A 12,507-nucleotide genomic window follows, 5' to 3' on the forward strand; every position below is an offset into this window, starting at 1 on the left:
CTGTTAACAATGAAATGAACAACCCTGTCATCAATTGTTAGCAATGAAATGAACAACACTGTCATCAACTGTTAGCAATGAAATGAACAACCCTGTCATCAACTGTTAACAATGAAATGAACAACACTGTCATCAACAGTTAGCAATGAAATGAACAACACTGTCATCAACAGTTAGCAATGAAATGAACAACCCTGTCATCAACAGTTAGCAATGAAATGAACAACCCTGTCATCAACTGCTAGCAATGAAATGAACAACCCTGTCATCAACTGTAAGCAATGAAATGAACAACACTGTCATCAACTGTTAGCAATGAAATGAACAACCCTGTCATCAATAGTTAGCAATGAAATGAACAACACTGTCATCAACTGTTAACAATGAAATGAACAACACTGTCATCAACTGTTAACAATGAAAAGAACAACACTGTCATCAAATGTTAACAATGAAATAAACAACACTGTCATCAACAGTTAACAATGAAATGAACAACCCTGTCATCAATAGTTAGCAATGAAATGAACAACACTGTCATCAACTGTTAACAATGAAATGAACAACACTGTCATCAACTGTTAGCAATGAAATGAACAACACTGTCATCAACTGTTAGCAATGAAATGAACAACACTGTCATCAACTGTTAGCAATGAAATGAACAACACTGTCATCAACTGTTAGCAATGAAATGAACAACACTGTCATCAACTGTTAACAATGAAATGAACAACACTGTCATCAACAGTTAGCAATGAAATGAACAACACTGTCATCAACAGTTAGCAATGAAATGAACAACACTGTCATCAACAGTTAGCAATGAAATGAACAACACTGTCATCAACTGTTAGCAATGAAATGAACAACACTGTCATCAACTGTTAGCAATAAAATGAACAACACTGTCATCAACAGTTAGTAATGAAATGAACAACACTGTCATCAACTGTTAGCAATGAAATGAACAACACTGTCATCAACTGTTAGCAATGAAATGAACAACACTGTTTTCAGCTGTTAACAATGAAATGAACAACACTGTCATCAACAGTTAACAATGAAATGAACAACACTGTCATTAACTGTTAGCAATGAAATGAACAACACTGTCATCAACAGTTAACAATGAAATGAACAACACTGTCATCAACTGTTAACAATGAAATGAACAACCCTGTCATCAACTGTTAGCAATGAAATGAACAACCCTGTCATCAACAGTTAACAATGAAATGAACAACACTGTCATTAACTGTTAGCAATGAAATGAACAACACTGTCATCAACAGTTAACAATGAAATGAACAACACTGTCATTAACTGTTAGCAATGAAATGAACAACACTGTCATCAACAGTTAACAATGAAATGAACAACACTGTCATCAACAGTTAACAATGAAATGAACAACCCTGTCATCAATAGTTAGCAATGAAATGAACAACCCTGTCATCAACAGTTAACAATGAAATGAACAACACTGTCATTAACTGTTAGCAATGAAATGAACAACACTGTCATCAACTGTTAACAATGAAATGAACAACACTGTCATCAACGGTTAGCAATGAAATGAACAACCCTGTCATCAACTGTTAACAATGAAATGAACAACACTGTCATCAACTGTTAGCAATGAAATGAACAACACTGTCATTAACAGTCCCTAACACAGGCATTCGTTTATTTAAATTGTGCATGTTAAGACCTGGACAAGGGGAGTAGCACTGGTTCATACACAAACACCATGTCTTCCAACTGGTGGACTATTTGATATGGTAATGATAACAATTCTAGCTATTCTTGGCAAAACGAATCAATAAGAAAATCGGAAACACATTATTAAACCCAATCTTACAAATTCTCTATTTATGAAGAAAACAATAATAATGCGGATGCTTGGAATACAAGTAGATGTATATTGTTTAAAATATAGCATACTGACAACTAGAAATATCATAAGTATGCGTTAATACAACACTAACATTTTTCTTAGGTGATTTCAAAGAAGTTGAGTTATATGTCATTTGTCTGAATTATTATGTGACTTCCTTCGAGCTAAGGTGATTGCGGCTTAACCTTGGATAAATAGCTAGGCAAGTTTGAAAATTAGCAACTATCACAGTTATAAAATGTTTGGGCTGTATTAGAAAAAGTAAATCATATATAATTAGTCGAAACTATTTTGCTTACTACCCTATCTATTGGTATACAGGATGTACTCAAAATGTTCTGTTCTAATCATATACTTAATTACTCAACACTATTTTGCATACAATCCTATATACTTATGGTTTGACAAGTTGCACTTAAAATATTGTTAAAAGATTAACCATTTTCTAATCCCTTTTGTCGGTGCTTATTTTTTCGTAATTATTATCATTTATATGTCGTCGTTGTTGGAGGCAATAAAGTATTGCATTAAAATGATTGGGTTACAAACGGGTTACATGTTGACAACGTATTTGGCTACAGAGAATATCTAAATACCTTATCCTGCGTACTTATATCAATAACGTCGTCACGAAATGACCGGAAAGGTACGGAGACCCTACGGAAACTAATTTCATTAATGCATTAAGTTCATGATCAGTTTGTATTGCCGGACAATACGATGCTTCACAGTTAAAATGTATACAAAATATTCAACAGCAATACATGTCACACATTTAGTGGTGTGTAACCTTGATATCCAATGCAACAGTGTATGTCTTTTTTAAATCTCTTTTTAAACGTCCTTTTACAAGAAAAATGCCGGATTACATGAACATTTCTGAGCCGTGTTTAAACGTCCTTGTACAAGATACATGCCGGATTACATGAACATTTCTGATCCGTGTTTAAACGTCCTTGTTCAAGATAAATGCCGGATTACATGAACAATTCTCGGCCGTTTTTAAACGTCCTTTTACAAGATAAATGCCGGATTATATGAACATTTCCGAGTCGTGTTTAAACGTCCTTGTACAAGATAAATGCCGGATTACATGAACATTTCTGAGCCGTGTTTAAACGTCCTTTTACAAGATAAATGCTGGATTACATGAACATTTCTGAGCCGTGTTTAAACGTCCTTGTACAAGATAAATGCCGGATTACATGAACATTTCTGAGCCGTGTTTAAACGTCCTTGTACAAGATAAATGCCGGATTACATGAACAGTTCTGAGCCGTGTTTCAACGTCCTTGTACAAGATAAATGCCGGATTACATGAACAGTTCTGAGCCGTGTTTAAACGTCACGTTGAACATTTGAATTATATTGCAAACATATTAAACTCTTTTATGTTAGCAATACAAGGATGTGAAATTATAAATCATATCTCATACTTCAGTTAGGGACATGGCAGTATTAATAATGAACTGGCTAGGTGTGCGTTTGCATTATTATACAAAATACTTCGACCTTCAAAGCATAAAGTGGAAGATAAATATACCTCGAGTGCTATGATTTAGTTGACAACTTAGATATGAGAGCCACTTAAAAATAAATCATCACATAAGACAAGATTGTAAGGGCATATTGTTTTTATATTATAGTATCATCGTACGTGTATTAATTGCAATTATTGCTCAATATAAATATTAACTTCAACTTGAACGTGCCGGATATAACTAAGCGAAGTCGCGAATTCCTACACTTATAATAGGCCCTTGTGAAAAAATGAAAACAATTTAGTGCGATCGTTGTGAAGTATTAAAGATGTTTCTATCGTTAAGTCGGAAATGCTTTGCCCAATTGGAGTATGCTTTTTAACTGTCCATTTAGGATAATTGTTTGTTGTCGAAAGAATACAAATAAAATAGTAACACGGAAATAAACAACCGCTGGTAAAGGATATGTGCCAACCAGTCATCGACTCTAAATAGTTTATTGTGGACTGTGAAGGCAGCAGTAAGATTATGTTAATCACTATAGAGTTCGTTTCTTTGATAGATGTTAGTACTGGTGCCCTTTTTAAGAGGCGAAGAGAACGTACCATTTGAGGGGTTCTTACCCACAAACGTCACCACTAGACCACTCTCGAAGATGACCATGCCAAATGTTAATGCGTTTTATAGTATCATGTGCAGAGTATGCAGCTTATCAGTTCTAGTCTGCCTCGGAACAACAGCTGTATATTCCGTTTTTACTTTACAAAGCAATGTACGGGTGCACCACGCCACATGGTGCATTTACTAAAACCTACAAGCATTTGAAGGATATAATATATAACCATAATGATATGATGACATCAGAATATATCCGATAACAATAACACAAATTGTGAGAGTGGACAAAAAATAAGGATCAGACGGCAAATCTGGAACACAACTATTGTGTTTAGCCGTTAAAAGATACGATACATGCTCGTGATTTGTGACACATTTCATGACAAATTATCTTAAACAGTGGAAGGTGTTGTAGCGAAGATCATCCGTCTTACATACACTCCGTACACTGCCTTCAATATTTGCCTTAAACAAGTATACTGTGATATATTCATTGTTTATGACCTAAAGTTTACATATATATATATGCAAGGTGTTTGCAACCGAGCTTATCGAAATGATAAATTCATCAAAGCGTTTATTGTATCACTTCGTCAGAATATTAACAGCCGACATCGATTTCCAAAACAGAATACTAAAAAGGCTTTTTTTTGTTTGTGGATGCATTATCGATTGTTTTGCGTACAATATGAATGTTTATTGAACAGAATAATTCTACGATAGGCGAACCAAAAACCAAAAATGTTTGGAGGCACAAAATTGCTAAGCCTTATATACCTTACAAAAAAACATCACATACCAAAACAGACAGCCTTCACATACACCAATCTATCATAATATATACATGTTTTTTTACGGCCATTAACTGATTATGGAAGTATTGTTGATTTTACTAGTTTCAGCGTACATATACTCACTCTTTTAACAATAAACACAATATTCCAAATCGTTGTTTTTACTATTCACCCTGGCAATACTGGGTAATGTCTTAATCTGCATTTCTACTTGTTTACTGTGCTTTGTCTAGTTTAAACGTGAGTGGCGACGTTCATTTTCAACCGAGTCCCACTTGTTACACCTCAAAAATTGTTGAATATAATTGTAAACATAAATAAAGGGGGACAACCAAAACTCGCAGATGCAATGTGTGCAACATGAGTTATCTCCAGCAGTAAATCTAAAATCTGTGATATATATATGTTGATTACCATTAAATGTTTAAGATACATTTCCGATTATCAATATTTGAATATTTTCCAACAGCAGTTGCCAACTCTGTTTTTTTTTCGGTAAATGTGTACAATTAAAGAACTGATTTTTAATCAATGTTATGGACAATATTATCATGTAAGCATTATGAAAAGCTACAACTGAATATTTTAGAAATATGTGTAATGTTTACTGTTTTAAACAACATTTTAGAAATATGTGTAATGTTTTCTGTTTTAAACAACATTTAAGTACTATGTGTAATATTTACTGTTTTTAACAACATTCTAGAAATATGTGTAATATTTACTTTAAGGGATTCATATTATGCATTTTAATGTCATTTTAATGTCAAATAATTACAACCAAAACAAAATTAACACAATACTAGACTACCATGATATTGTTCGATAGTCAATAATACTCCGGGCTAAGCTGAACATGTGGGACCATGGACGATGAAATACAGACGCAGAGGAAGGAAGTAAATATAGACGAGATGATCATTGGTGGTTGCAAGTCACATATGAATTTATTATCATATGAAGGTTAGAGATTTTTACTTCGATTTTAATATCAAATTGGTTTGATAGCTTTCTTCAAAACTAAGAATAATCCTATTTTGACAGCAAATATAAGACTTACCAATAACACAAGATAGAAGAAGAACAATCGCAGTAAGTAAGCACTTACAAAGGCACGAAGATCACATGTTATCAAACTTTCAACGAGAGACTCACATGACAAAATACTTTAAGAGTGTCTAGTTCCAATGTAAAACTTCAATGTCGAACTTTAATGCACAACGTTTCTTATCAACTTAATTTCCATTTAGATTTAGGTTACATTACGCAATGATATCGTGCATCGGAACATAAGAATTTGGTTTGCGCACCATGTAGATACTGATTTATAGGGCTGTACTTAGAGCTCTATAGTGATTTTGCTCTTTACCGATGGATGAGATCTTAATTCAGCGCCCGTGGAGTCAAGATCTTATATTCAGTTAAAAACTCACACAAGAACACTTTGAAGTAGGATAATAGTTTTGTTTTTTTCATTTTGGCAAAAATGATATCCATTTCGTTATAATACAGACGTACGTAGCGTTTTAGATGTCATTTGATAATCAAATCAATGTATCCACAATTATCACATAAAGGTAATTGCAGAGTGGCCGAGGTGTAACGATCGCCGCTTACAATGGACATGGTACCGGGTTCTAATCACTGTAGAACGTACCGTTATTATGTACCCATTATATTAATATCATTAAATCCAAGGCACGATCTTTTTCTAGAGGTTATGATAAAAGAGATTTTAGTAATACTAATATTACGAATATTGCTTATCAAGAGAACTACTAAATTTGGTTTCTTTTTGTTGATGTATGTGTTACATCCGACACCTTGTATATGTGGATCATACTTAATCATTCAACAATCTTGTGTTCACATAGATCTATCTACATGTACAGATCAACGTATACCGCATTATTGTTAAATGATTAATAATTAGATAATGTGTGTTTATTTTTTTAAATCCGTATGATGTGTGCATTATCCATTATTGAATTATTATCAGTTATTTATCGAGTTTGTATGAAGAATTACAGTATTGAATTGAATTGATGAATACAAAACAAACCAAAGGTTGTTTAAAAGATTTTTAAACTGGTCACATGTTGACAACGTATTTGAAGTCTGGTACAATAACCACTTGGCTACAGACGATAATTGGATACTACGTGCTTCGTACTGGTATCAAATATGTCATCACGAAATGACCTGGAATGCACGAAGAACCAACGGAAACTGATTTTATTATTGCACATAAGTCGAGATCAGGTGAGTATTGTCGGACAATATGATGATTTAAAGTATAGAAATGATATCTACCCGATTTGCAACGAAAAACACAACAAACAGCAAACATGTCACAAATACGTTGGTGTGCAATCTTGATTTAGAATGTAACAGAAACTGATTTTACTATCTCAGCTGACACGTTTTTTCTCAAGATTAATGTTGAATAACAGGATATTTTTCAGCCGAGTTTAAACGTCACCTTGGACATTTGAATTACATTGAGAATAATTAAAAAAAACTTACCTGCTGGGATAACATCGATGTGGAAATATAAATCATATATCATGCTTCAGGTCAGAACATTACTGCCTAAACATTTAACAAGTTGCTCTCATATCGAAAATGTCAACTAAAGTGCATCACTCGACGCATTCTAATCCCGCGCTTTATACTTTAAGGTTCGAAATCGTTTTCATTGCAATGCAAATGCACGTCAATTGGACAAAATACCATGTCAATTAGACAAAATGTCATGTTAACTAGACAAAATACCATGTCAATTTGACAAAAAAAACATGTCAATTGGACAAAATGCCATGCCAATTGGACAATAAACAATGTCAATTAGACAAAATACCATGTCAATTAGACAATATACCATGTTAATTAGACAAACTACAATGTCTATTTGACAAAATATCATGTCAATAAGACATAATAACATGTTGGTCCGACATAGTACATGCCAGTAAGACATAATAACATGTTGGTTATATATAATAACATGTCAATTAGACATAGTACCATGTCAGTTAGACATGATTACATGCAAGTTTCATTTCGACATAATAGTATAAGATGTCACAATATAAGAATGTTCTGGTGTTCCATATAAAACGATTCACAAATATGACATAACTTTAAGGCGATCATTATAAAAAAACGCTATGTTGACATATTTATTTATCATAACTATAAATTTAAATGGTAGGTGTTTACAGAGGCGCTAAAACAAAATGCAATACTTGCAATGAAATGGCGTTCTGCGTACATTTTCCATAATATTTAATTATCTGAAGAAGTACGCTTATTCCCGCTTCCAAATTTCAAAATGTTTGATCACTAAGTGATTAAACAATTAATCAAACTCTCAAAGCGAGATACCGTCGACAAAAACGCAACATATTTTGTTGTTCTAAATGAAATCTATTTTTACAAAGCTACATCATATGTTTTTCATTACAACTGTCGACTAAAAATGTTAGAAACATATATGGAAGCAATGCAGAGTATACCGTGGTAATATCACAATTAGTTTGTAAACATATTTACCCTTGAAAGTTTCTAGTCTCGATTTGTTTTGTAACTAGTCTCAGCGTTATTACTTCCATTACATGACCCTACATTTCTGTCATAGGGGACAAAATATGGACGTTAAAATAAAATTCTTATATATTAAATTATATCCGCTAATGACTTTAAATAGCGATTATCCAATCGCCTTATGCGGCAATCATATCATTACAAGACACATGATTTGATATTTTATCTGATTTATCTTACATAATTCTTCAACCTGTTTGATGTAAATTGTCGCTCTGTATTAATATTCAATTTTAAAGAAACGTTTGCATGGCGAACATGTTTTGCGCTGATTCATGAATTCGCACACTTATATGGTCCATTGTTTAAATTGATCACTGAGAACACTAGTTTAATTGATGCCGACAATAATACTGTAATAACTGTAGGTGTTAAAATGTTGTTTTAATGTAGAAGATGAGATATTACATTAAAAATGAAACTTATTTTCTAAAATATATCACGTTTTACACGTTGATTAAAGTTATGACAAGATGACATAAAACCAATTATTAATGATAATAAGGGGCGGAGTGAGCGTAGTGACGGAGGCATTTTATCATGAAAAGATTTCGGATCACATAGCTGACTTAGAACACAATCGCATTAGCTTTTACATTGTCAACGTGAAACGTTACACAGATTGTGTGAATCGAATGACCCCCTCGAAAGTAAAATATATTAATGAATAAGCCTAGTACTTAATGAATGCCTATCTACAATTAACTTTCGTTTTGAGGGGCCACTAATTTGCAACCACAGTGTTATAAAAGAAATACTTACAATGGCAATTAAACTTCAACATTTATTGATGCACATTCAAAACAATCACACATTCTGGTATCAGCACAGACTATGTCCAAAATATAGCTGTTTCTGAAAATTTGATACTGCTCATTGACATCAATGAAAAGTGCAATAATGTTAACAGTCGCTAGCGTATGCATTCAATCATTGAAATTGTGCATGTCAATACTTGGACAAGGAGAGTAGCATTGGTTTGTAGAACAGACACTCACATAGGCTATGCTTTCCAACAGGTGAACTATTTGGTATGATAACAATGCTAGATATTCTTGTAAAAACAAATTAATAAAACATCGGCAACAAAAGAGATCTCTATTTATGAAGACAACAACATAACTTGTCAGTAAGTCTCTTTTGGCGCTGTAAAGATGCTTGGAAGACAAGAAGATGTATTTTTTAATCATAGCAAACTGACCACTAGAAAAACATAAGTATACGTTATCATTAATACACTATTACGTATTTAACGCGATACGGGGACAATTGCGGTACCAATACCAGACAATTGAGGACTATAAGTATCTTGCATGGCCGAGAGTGTACGATAAGTTCATCCCGACCCGTAGGGTGTTTTACGGAAACGAGGTTTACCGAGCAATCAACAATCAATCAACAGAAATACATTTAAAAAGTAAAGTGGTGTGTTACTTTGATTTCCAATGAAGCATTATTCGTTTTATCTTTTTTAAATAACACTTTAAACGTCATTGCAAAAGGTAAATACTGGATTACATGGATATCTGTGAGCCGAGTTTAAACGTCACCTTGAACATTTTAAATACATCGTAAACATAACAATCACTCTTTTGCTGATAATACATCAGAACATTAGTGATAAAACATTGAATAGGTTGCTATTATATCGAAGTTGTCAAGTGAAGCACAGCACTTGACGCATATTAATCTGTTGATTTTAACTTTAAAGGTAGCAACAGTTTGCAATGCACTTCAAGCTGTCTTATTTATGCACCGTGGCCTAAAGCTGTTTGGTTTTATGCAAACAAAATATCATCCCATAATCCATGCATGTAAATAAAATGTATACTCTATGATCTGATCAGATTTCCATATGTTTTTCATGCATTCATTGAAAAAGTATCTCACTGTAAATATTGAATTAAACCACAACGTGTCGGATATTATTTAGCTTTGTCATGAATTCGTACACTTACAAAAAATGATAAGTTCGAAAGTGTAGTGCTACAATACTACGTCCACAGTGTTTTTAGGACTACAGTAGCGATTTTGTATTCATCACTGACATAAATAGGTAATATTATCATGTCGTTGTAACCTTAAGTCATCGTGTGACTGTGGCTGAGGAAAAATATAAAATGTTCGTTTACGATGGCACTGCCAAAATAATATCAGCAGGTCTAACTATCTATTCTAGTTAAATACGTGTCTCAAGGTGTTTGAGGTGATAATAAAGCACATCTACAGCTTGTTTTAAAAAAAACATTGAGCACGCGTATATAGATTATATATAATGACTGAATCTATTTTTTTTGTGGCAGAACCGTGGTCTAGTGGTAACACGCTTGACTGCCAATCGTAGGTTAGATTCCCCGCCGTTCAACTAAAATATACATTTCGTCTTCTGGAGGGACGGGCGTTCCATATATCAGTGCTAAACACTAGTGCCATTTAAAGAACCATGGTAGCTCTAACCAGGGATATATTAGTTCCATGCACTATGCACGAAAACCCTTATATGATTAACAATCTTATCGGAGTTCTCGTTCGAAACAAAACAAGTAAGTTAAGAATTTGTTTACTCTTTCGTAACGAAACCATCGCCAAATATCCACTAAGTCTTTTATTGTGTTTTCACATAAATATTGATATGTTTTAAGGCGCTGCCTCTACATGCTTTATATTGTCCAATGTATATATTTAGAACACATACTAGAATGCCACTTTGCTGTCTCTTCTAGATGGCATGAAAGGGCAAAGTGTAAATTATCAGGATTGGCAGTATCATCTAACTACGTATCTATGAGGCATATTATATCAAATTCTTGAAGCTCAGCAATTTTAACCATTATACTGGACATTATGACAAGTATTATCAGATAGTGTAATTTGACCTAAATTAGGGTGTATAACTCTTTGCCTTAAGGACAAATGACAACCAGGTGACAAAAATCAAAGTGTTCAAGCAACGTTAGCCTTTAATGAAGGTAAGGGTTATTTTCTTCGATTTAAAAATCAAACTGGGTTGTGCTATGATAGTTAAATTCGGAACAACCGTATGACTTACTTTTGTTCTTATTGAAATAGAGCTTAAGGGGATTTGAAGATTTGAATTATCCTGGTACGGGCTTCTGATTGTATTTATTTAACACGTCTAAAAAGAAACATTGACATAAACAAAAAAACAAGCAATCAAATAAATATAATAAACAAACAAGTGATCAATTCACTAAGCAAACACAATAAAACAATAATGTCAGAAAATTGTGAGTTTAATACTAAATTCATTTTTTATGATTATAAAGCGTTAAAAAGTTATTAACCAGAAGTTATTTATAAACAGTATGGTTTTATAAAAGAAAAAAACAAAACGAACAAAAACCAACAAGAACCGATGCTCTATGATATTATGAATCAATTAAGCATAAAAGATGGTGACTAAATAAGTAAGAAGATACGAGGGTAAACGAACATAATGCAACACAAATATGCAAATCGTGATTGTGTTACATAAAGTAGACTTGTACTCAATTTATACATATAGTATTTAAACGAAAACATTAAACAGTAATGATCATAACCTGTATCAACATAAAACATTATAATGAATAATTAAAAAAACAACAACAAGAACATGCAGTGGTAGCACGGGTGTTTTCTTGAAATATGTTGTATAACGCTTAACTGCCCAATTAGGCAAACTCTTCGTAAGCCAATAAGATAGAGGTGTGGGACAGGTAAATGTCTAAATTAAAATACGGCAATGGGGTATGTTTATATAGTTGCATGAATATTGACAAAATGCAAATCAATTGAATACTTCCGTACACACCGATTTACTTTGAAAACACAATACATCTGTCAAACATTGTCTGGAATTGTATTCCATTCTGCATTCATTTCTTTAGAAAAACATTTTGAAGCTATGAAATACACGTAATGACATAGTAGTTTATTACTTAAGGGAAACGAGTCAGTTTTTTTGTTCACGAGTTGTGAATACTCGCTTTATTTTTATAGCTATTATATTTTTTTATGTTATTATGGGATAGCTAGGTTGCAGCTTAAACACAATTATTAGACACTGCTAATCAATGTCAATGTTGAAATTAAACGTAATTTAATT

This window comes from Mya arenaria, chromosome 16 (assembly GCF_026914265.1).
Source record: "Mya arenaria isolate MELC-2E11 chromosome 16, ASM2691426v1".
Classification (NCBI taxonomy): Eukaryota; Metazoa; Mollusca; class Bivalvia; order Myida; family Myidae; genus Mya; species Mya arenaria.